The following is a 9,115-nucleotide window of genomic DNA, read 5'->3' as shown; positions in this document are numbered from 1 at the left end:
TATACTACTGTTAGTTTAGTGACAAAAGCAGTGGCCTTCATAGAAGATACTGATACCTCACATTTACTTTGAGTGTGGGCATTTGCCCTATTCACTGTTCTATTCCTGTTTTACTGAATTAGACTACAATGGAAGATTGTTATAAAATACAGTGTGTGTAATGTACAATACAACTTTCTGTCCAGGATTTCTAGTAGAGTATCCTATAGTGTGACTATGCCAAGACAATTTGCGGTGCCAATAAAGTGCCAATTTAATGGTAGGGGAATTTGGGAGGGGGGGTTGGATTGTGGGGTTATTTTTTTGTTTTGTTTTGGGGGGTGGGAGGAAGTTTGTTGATCGTGGCTTTGTTGATCAGGAATTTCTGAAGGAATTTGTGCTACCTGGAGTTAACCTCTGCATTCATTCACTTACACTGCATTGTGGCTCAGCAGTCAGCCAGGAGACAAATATCAATGTGTTGTGCTCTTAAGTGTGACACTATTCTGCCTACCAGCTTTTAACTGCTCTGTGACTCAACTTGGATTTATTTAAATGACTACCATACTTAAGTTTTAACAATCCAGTCTTGTGAGAGTCAGAGTTCTTTCAGCTATATTGACTTTAAAAACATTCAAAAGTATTTGGCATCTTAGAGGATTAGGTTCATCATTGTGGTTTGTTTGTTATTCGTACCTTAGGGGTAGAGAAGAAAGTCCACGCTCTTGAGCTAGATTAACTGCTCAAAAAAGTGACATGGAAATCTGTTTACCCACTTGAATCAGTGGCTTCAGAAAGTACAGGAGATCTTGTCAATGGAAAAACTGAGCCATGATAGAAAAAACAAACATGGGATTACAACACTGCGTGGACTTCAAGTAGAGCAATCCCAGAATAACTTTTTAGCCCCCACATTCCAAAAACTCCTGCCTTTCTGGTTTGCATCAGCATAAAAAGTTAATTGAGTGCTTTGTACTTGGTTTTAGTGCAGAATAATAGAGGAACTACAACTGTATCTCAATTTATTGTATTTACGAAATATGTTGACGAAGTACTGGACTGCCCTATCTGAAAACAATGTAAAATTGAAGGATAATACATTTTTGTCTATTGCAAAATACATGATTTAATATATAGCCTGTCTTCTGTACAGACCCTAGGAAGAACAAAAAGCAGAGTTCTAAACAATGCCTCACTGAAGTCTGTGGTAATTTTGCCATTGAGTTCAAGGGATCCAGAATTTATCCCCTTAATTTTTTATCATTTACATGCTCTATGAAATGGTATCCTTATGTCAAAGTATATGTTGCTTATGGAAGATGACAATTCTACACTTGACTATGAAATCCTTTGGGTCTTTATTATTGTAGCTGTGAATTTTTTCCTTTTCTCTATCTTTCCTCCCCATCCATTTATAAAGTTAAGAAAATCTTCCCTGTATAAATTTAAGCCCAATTGTGATCTATGCAGGTAGACCTTTGTACCTATATGGAGTTCTACTGGCTTCAGTCATACTCTGGTTCTAAGGGTCCATCCATGCAAATCCAGTTGCAGCATTAAGGCCTTAAGGGTTCAGCATCATGTTAAGGAGTGTTTGCATGCTTCAGCATATGTGACTTTAGGTAAGATATGTAAATGTGTGCATATATTTTTGTATCTCAGCCACGTAACCAAGAATTGACATAGGTTTTCCATACACACACTTTTAGTCCATTAATAATTGATTCTCCCTATTCTTGCACTAATGGAACTGGGTCAGGGAATGAGCAGTTGTTGAAGAACCCAGGACGCTATTTGCATGGGGTTATCACTCCGAGAAGAAGATAACAGTGCATGTCTGGCATCCAACTAAAACGTCCTTGTGAAATGAAAGGGATTTTTGTAAAACAAAATCATAATTATGTAGGATTACAGATGTTTGCAGTTGGAAAGACTGCAGGATGAGGGTCTTAAATGGGAATAATGATATTCCTCCATTTGCTGTCATTATTTTGTTTCTAGATCTACTGCTATTTTTAGTGAACATACTGTAAGTCTGAAATGATGGTAGAGATTGATATCAAAGGAAAATTGGACCAACCCATATCTATAGCCACTGTACTAATAATGGTGTCAAGTATCAGGGGGTAGCCATGTTAGTCTGTATCTACAAAAACAACAAGGAGTCTGGTGCCACCTTAAAGACTAAGCTTTCGTGGGTAAAAACCTCACTTCTTTGGATGCATAGAGTGAAAGTTACAGATGCAGGCATTATATACTGACACATGGAGAGTAGAAAGTTACTTCACAAGTGGAGAACCAGTGTCAACTTTATGCCCTTTGGGGACAACATGGCAGGGAAGTAATCTTGGAACTCAGGGAACCAGCCCATATCCTAAGGGGGACTCTAAGAAAGCATCTATAAAGCAATAGGAGGGAGGATGGGCCCTGGGAGGTCCGAAGCACTGTTTTCAGGGTCTAAGGTGATGGGACTGCAGGGTCCCACATCTCAAAGAAGGGCATCACACATGAGGTCTGACCCTGGAACTGTGCTTTATAGACTCTCAATTCCTTTTTTGTGGGGATTGAGACTAAGGAAACAACGTCAGCCTCTTTGCAGCCTCAGATTTGTTTAGGTCATCTCTACATTGAAATGAACTTTTCACCAAAAGTCACAATCTTGAAGACTGCTATAAAACACATTGTCTGGTCAGGGTCAGTGTGCAACCAACCTTAACCTAAAAGGTCATGAAGCTTAGAAACAGTATTTATCCCCCCTGTTCCACACCCCTCCCCCCCAAAAAAAAGTAGTTTAAAGGGAAATCCAAGACCTCTTATGAAAATTTTTAGAAGAAAAATCTGTCAAAGTCTGCAGTTCTGATGGTCTTTTGACAAATGTTAGTCACAAGGGGAGAAATCTTCAGTGAAGGATACAAGAGAAAGCTGGTCCTAAGAGGCTCAATAAAAGCCTCCATTAGCCTGGTGGAAACTAAAAGTTTCAATACTGTGGATATACAAGTTATGATTATATATTATACACCCACACCCATGAAACCTTTAAAATATCTGTTCTCTAAAGGATGACATGACTGCCGTCCAAACTGCAGTGCAAGCCTGAGCCTCCTTGAACAGCAACACGAAAGGTAGACCTTGGAGTCAAGTATCCCAATAAAATAACAAATCTACTAAACAGAGAAAATTGTGAAGAAAAAGACAAGTCATAATCTTATTAAGGTCCCCAAATTCTTAAATTACTTCCACTTCGACAGTCAGAGCAAAACCCTTTTAATAATGCAGCCCCGTGCAACTGGATCCTTTTCTGATGTATATGAGTACGCCTTCTTAGTCAGGGACCCAGCAGAGAATTCTGCTTGAAGATGAGTCAATATCCTGACAATATATTTCGCTGAACCCTGAGCTCTTTCGCCATCTTGAATGCCAAGTGAGCCTAACCATCAGACTAATTCCACACAAAAACCAAGAAAAAGAGAATGACAAACTTATTTGTAGACAAATATTTTAAAACAATACATTATCCAAACAAAAATCAATACAAGGATAAAGATTGGGTTCACATCTGCACAGGCATGCAGAAAGAAAAGAATTGAGAGGCACTTGGAAGGTTTTACCTCCCTTCCTCAATTGGTAGGGAACATCATCATCTTATATGGAAGAGCTGCAAAGGCAAAACCAAGAATATATTGTTTTTAAAATGACTGTAGTTTTAATATATCACTTCATTTTAACAAATACAGTGGATATATTTTGTAAGATTAATGAAAATCCAGTAATAGGAGACCTCAGCTATTTCCTGTTGAAGATTTTCTGAGAAATAGGGCCAATTTTTTTTTTTTTTTTGGAAAATATAAATTTAAGTTAGCTGAGTGAGAATTAGCAAGATTCTGCCATGGAAACTAGTACATTTATAGCTAACATGATATTGAAGAGGATGAATTACAGTGCCTCATTCCAGTGGTCAGTTATATGCTAATATATTTGGAGATGAAATGATAAATTTCTTGCCTGATAATTTTCTTTGCTAGCAGCTTCTCTCTGAATTCATTACTTATGGGCTAATGCCCCCCACCTGTGGAATTTGGAGGCAGTCCAATGTTGTTGCTGGAGCCTCCAGGACTAAGCTCTGCCCTTCAGCTCAGGTCACCAAAAGAGAGTTTTTCCACATCTGTAGAAACTCTCCAGCAACCAATTATTAGCATTAAGACAACTAGTTAAAACACACAAGGTTAATTTAAAGACAATATTTGTCTGCCTTTAGAGAACATTTTCAATTTGAATTCTTGTTATTTATAAGATTGCCAAGGTGGGTTGAATTTGGAGACACTGTTAAACAGAAAATTATTGGGTAATAAGTTTTATTCTGTTCACAGCTTCTCTCCTCATTCGTTACTCGTGGGAAGTAGCAAGCAGTGAATCCCAAAAGTAAGGAGGGAAGGGAAAAGCAGAGTTTTATTATTATTATAATAGAATAGCAGGCAGGATTGTAAGTTTCCCTCATATAAAGCAAAAGCTTTGTAAACCTAGAGAGTTAAGTGGGAACCAGCCCAGGAGCACTTTTAAAGGATGACTTCAGATTTTCCTCAAAACTTACTTTGCAGATCTTTCGCAGATGAGGCTCATACACTTTCCCACAGTGTCTCCAGAGATTTCTGATAATATCTTTTCAGATGCCTAGCCCACCAATTGATGCAGGACTTTTACATCTTGCCTGCAGCAGCCTAAGGTCTTACCATTTGGATAGAATGAGATGAATAGTTACTGGTATATGTACTCCATATGCTTACTTTACAGCTCTAGGCATGGCCCTTTATGCCACAGTTTTCCAAGTACAAAATGATGGGATAACTATTTCCCATGAAGTGTGGAAAGAAGAATTGAACTGAAAGGTTTCTGGATCTATAAGAATAACAGGTTCCTCATAACAAAAGCAGTGTGATTCTTGTATGCATACGGTAACTAATTCCAAAACTTGCCTTTCGGAGGTAATGGTGACTAGAAAGGTTAGCCATATGCTTGTCTAGTTTGTCATTATGATTAAACTTGGCACCTGATACTCAAATGAAGGCTCTGATGTGCTTAACTACTAAATGCTGCTATGACTGGTTCCTATGTTTCTATAGGGCTTGGTTAAGGGATCCAACCAAACCTCCTGAAAAGACTCATGTTGCTGAGATACAAATAATCCTAAAGGCCTGGTTATCAAAGTAGCAGCTCGAGGTCAGGGCCCCATTGTGCTGGGCATTGCACAAACAGAGGCAGTCTCTGCTCCAAAGAACTTTCTGGTTCCCTTCACATCAGAAACATAATCGATACTGAACTACACTCCTTTTCCAGTGTCCAGGCTATGAATTGTAAGTGTTCACAGTCTGAATGAAAGAGTCTCTGCTTCAAGAGGTCTGCTGCTTTCTGCAGGTATACTATGGGGTGTCCTTTGCTATCGAGCATGTCCAAAGTATTTGAACCAGTGGAGGACTAGGAGAAGTACTTCAATGATCCCTTTTCCTCTTTTTTGTATCCTTTATGGGAGCTGTCTTGAAATGCAGCAGATTCTTCTCTGCCTAGAACATTATTTCCATTGCCACAGAGAAGCATTAGTCGTTGGTTACTCCCTAATTTTGGAAGGGCTATAAACGCTCATACCTCAATCATAAGGCAGCTGCTAACAGGAATTAGGAGTCTTCCTCTATGAGTACAATAATTGCTCACCATGTAGTTTCTTGCACCTTTCCACTGATGCAACTGGTACTAGTCACTGTCATAGATAGTGGGTTTTTTTTAAGACACACTCTCCCAGTGGTGTCAAAATGAACTGAACGCATGTGCACTAAGAGATTGAAAAAAAAAATTCCACATATATGCTTGCTTCCATAGTGAGTATGCAAGGGTCTAAAATGATAGTTTGGTTGGCTTTCAGCATTTTAACTTTACCTGACCACAAAGGGGTATTGGATGTTACCAGAGAATACCTCTAATTTTGCATTGTATCAAGTGCATAATGCTATGTCCTCAGAAGGAGTTTCAGCAGGTGCATTTTGAGAAACCCATTCCTAGCCCTTGGAAATAACTGGCTACTTGTAACATATCAGGAAATTGATGCAATTTTTTACCATTATGGTAAAATTACAGGTAGAGCCATGTGTATTTTGATCTTTAGATGAGCAATTCTCTGCACTGGGATCAAAAATTCCTCTTGGTTTTGAAGAGCTGATGGCTATGAATCCTTTCCAGCAGCTGTTCAAGATGTCTCTCTCGGGATAGGTACTGTTTGGCATATTGTCTATGCGTGGGTATAAGTGCGTAACATGCGATCTGGGCCTTGTTCTGACTCCCTAACATCAGCCACTTAAGATTCTGGGTGCAGAGGGTGAATCAGAAGGAAGAGTCATGCACAAGAATTGTGACCTTCCATACACAAATGGTCTGTTTCCTAATGAGGATACTGTTGGTTTGGATAACGTTTCTTTGGATGCTCCTGCTCCATATTTTCCCCTCAACCCGTGGTAACAGTCCCTTTTTGGATACCCTTGGTGTTGGCAGCCATTTGTATTATTTTGTAAGATTATGTAAGGGATTATGTAAGGGAAACTGAGTCACAAGACCACCCAATTTTGTCTTAAATCGATTTTCACCTTTATAAGTTTTCAGACAGAATTGTCACTTGGTTTCTGACAATAAACAGAAAAGATTAACTTTTGAGGTGGGGGGAAATTACCAAGTTCCAGGGCACCAGGACACTCTCCTGCAATTCATGATGATTGTCTCCATCTCATTTGTTTAGTTTCTGATCCAGTATTTCTCTAACTTGCCCCTCCCCTCTTCTCATTTGGTTCTTATATATTTCCATGTTACATATTTGTTAGCTTTCCTTCAATCAACGAACACCAAGCATGTATTGGAATAACTTTTACAGAACAAATGTGCAAGCTTCAACTTCTTCTGTATGAAGTTACCTCAGGTGCTAGATATAGGAATTAGCTCTTGGCCCATCTTTTGCACGCTTCTGTCAGTTGCTGGCACTGTGGACCCTCTCTCTTTCTCTTTGTGACTCAGTCATCCAGCCAGGTCACTATATAGTCCCCCCATTCTGGGGTAACAAAGTTCCACTGGGCAAACTATCCGTATGCTGTTTCAGGCAGACTTCCATTCAAAAGTCTAGGTCCAGTGTTACTATCCCAGTGGCTGGTAGGGGAACCTGGGGCCCGCTCACTACTAAGGGGTCCAACCCAGGGACCCTAGGACGGGCAATCCTAGTCTGCTCAGTCTCAGATCCTGTTGCTGTTTCCCTGAATTCCTTCCAATTCCATCTCTCTCTCTCTCCCCTTGCTTGTGTCTGGATTGATCACTGGAGACTCCTCTGCTCCCTGTGGCTACTTCACCCTTCTCAGCCTCTTGCCAGACTCCCCTGTTCAGGACAGGACTCTGGGGTTTACTAATCCCTGTGGATTGCCTCCTTGTCCCTTACCAACTCCCTCTCTCTTGAGGTCGTGACAGACTTTTTTGCACCTCCCCCTCCTATCCTTTTTTAACGATACTCCCCTTTCCCGGTACTCACACCAATCCTTTCAGACTATGTTCTTTCACTTTGAAGCATCTTAGTTCTTCATAAAGAAGCTGTGTAATTGTCCCTACATTGCCACAGCAGATGCTCAACTATTTCTTGGACTTTGCATGTGTCACACAACCAATTGTTGTGCTTGTTTAGGAAATAGAATTACCGTTCAGGTCACTGACCTGTCAGCATGCTAAATGTAGTTACTTCACTTCTATCATAGCTATTATGTATACCATTATCCTCATGTTTAGGACATTTCATAGAAACTTTGGTCTTTTACCCACCTCTGGTCCATAGGTCTTGCCATTCCTTCTTAAGTTCTCTCTTAAGCAAACTTTTGAAGTCCTGTTTACTCAGAAGGATCTTTATAATCAACCTCCATTTTTAGCTGCTTTATCTGCCATTTCATTGCCCAGTATCCCAACATGTGCAGAATCCACACTATTACTATCTCTGTAGTTAAGAGCAATATTAAAACATTCCTGCTTTCTGAGGCTCCCTTTCTAATTGCCATTATAGCTGATAAAGAGTCAGATAAGGTAACAGTCATAGTTGGGCACACATCCCTTATCCAAGTCAGTGCCAAGAGTATGCTCATCAAGTCAGACAGAATTGGATGGTCTCAGATCTATTAATTCCAATTTCAGGGATACAAAAGGCCATTTCCACTCTACCTGTGTTATCTCAAAGGTCATCATATTTTTGGCAATACTGGCATTATTTGCTATGTATAAAAACTCAGATCATAGTTCTATTTGACAGTCCTACTCTTCCCTTTGTTTTACCGTACAAGTCCAAATCCACAACTATAGTTTGATTTCCCATGAATAAAGATTTTAGTTTCTTCCAGATCTTCCTTTTCACACCCCCTTTGACCCTGTTAGAATGTAGGAGTTCTTGTCTACCTAATTCCCAACAGTCCTCACATATTCTTTAGGGCTCTTAACTTCATAATTTCCACTAACCTTAGTCCAAGAGGTTAAATCTAACAATTTAATCCTTAAATTTATAGGCATTTCTCCAGTTGCTACCAGCAGCACACACAATGGAGTCATAATACTCACACCACAAGCTTGGTCTTGGATTGGCTCCATTTTTGTTAGTGTTGATTCAGAAGCTGTGTTAAAGGCTTGGCATCCATAATCTAACTGGTCTTAATAATGCCCTGTCAGCATGAATGTGTTCTTATCTGTACCCCAATTGTTCCCAGCAATACTTTTAAGCAGATTCCTCCCATCTTTGGGTTTAGTCTTGATATTATCTATTGATCCTCCCAATTTAGTTTGATTCAACATAGTTCAAAATTTTACATTCTTAGGAGTTCTGTATGTCTAAACAGAAAAAATACATTCCATTCCTCCCCTTGTGTAGATCATTCCCTTTGGATTAACAAGAGTCTCTCCATTCTGAAATCTACAAGTGCCTCATTGGTTCTCTCCACAGCTATCTTAAGTCTTCTATGTTTGATCCATATAACACAGTCCACAAACAGAGGAATACCTGCTCCTGCCCTTATACTCTGGAGGAGATCATTCATTAGAATGTTAAATAAGGTTGGGTAGCTAACACTCCCCTGTAGAGTGCCAT

The sequence above is a fragment of the Trachemys scripta genome, chromosome 4, assembly GCF_013100865.1.
Source record: "Trachemys scripta elegans isolate TJP31775 chromosome 4, CAS_Tse_1.0, whole genome shotgun sequence".
NCBI classification, from domain to species: domain Eukaryota; kingdom Metazoa; phylum Chordata; order Testudines; family Emydidae; genus Trachemys; species Trachemys scripta.
This window is presented reverse-complemented; position numbering follows the sequence as displayed.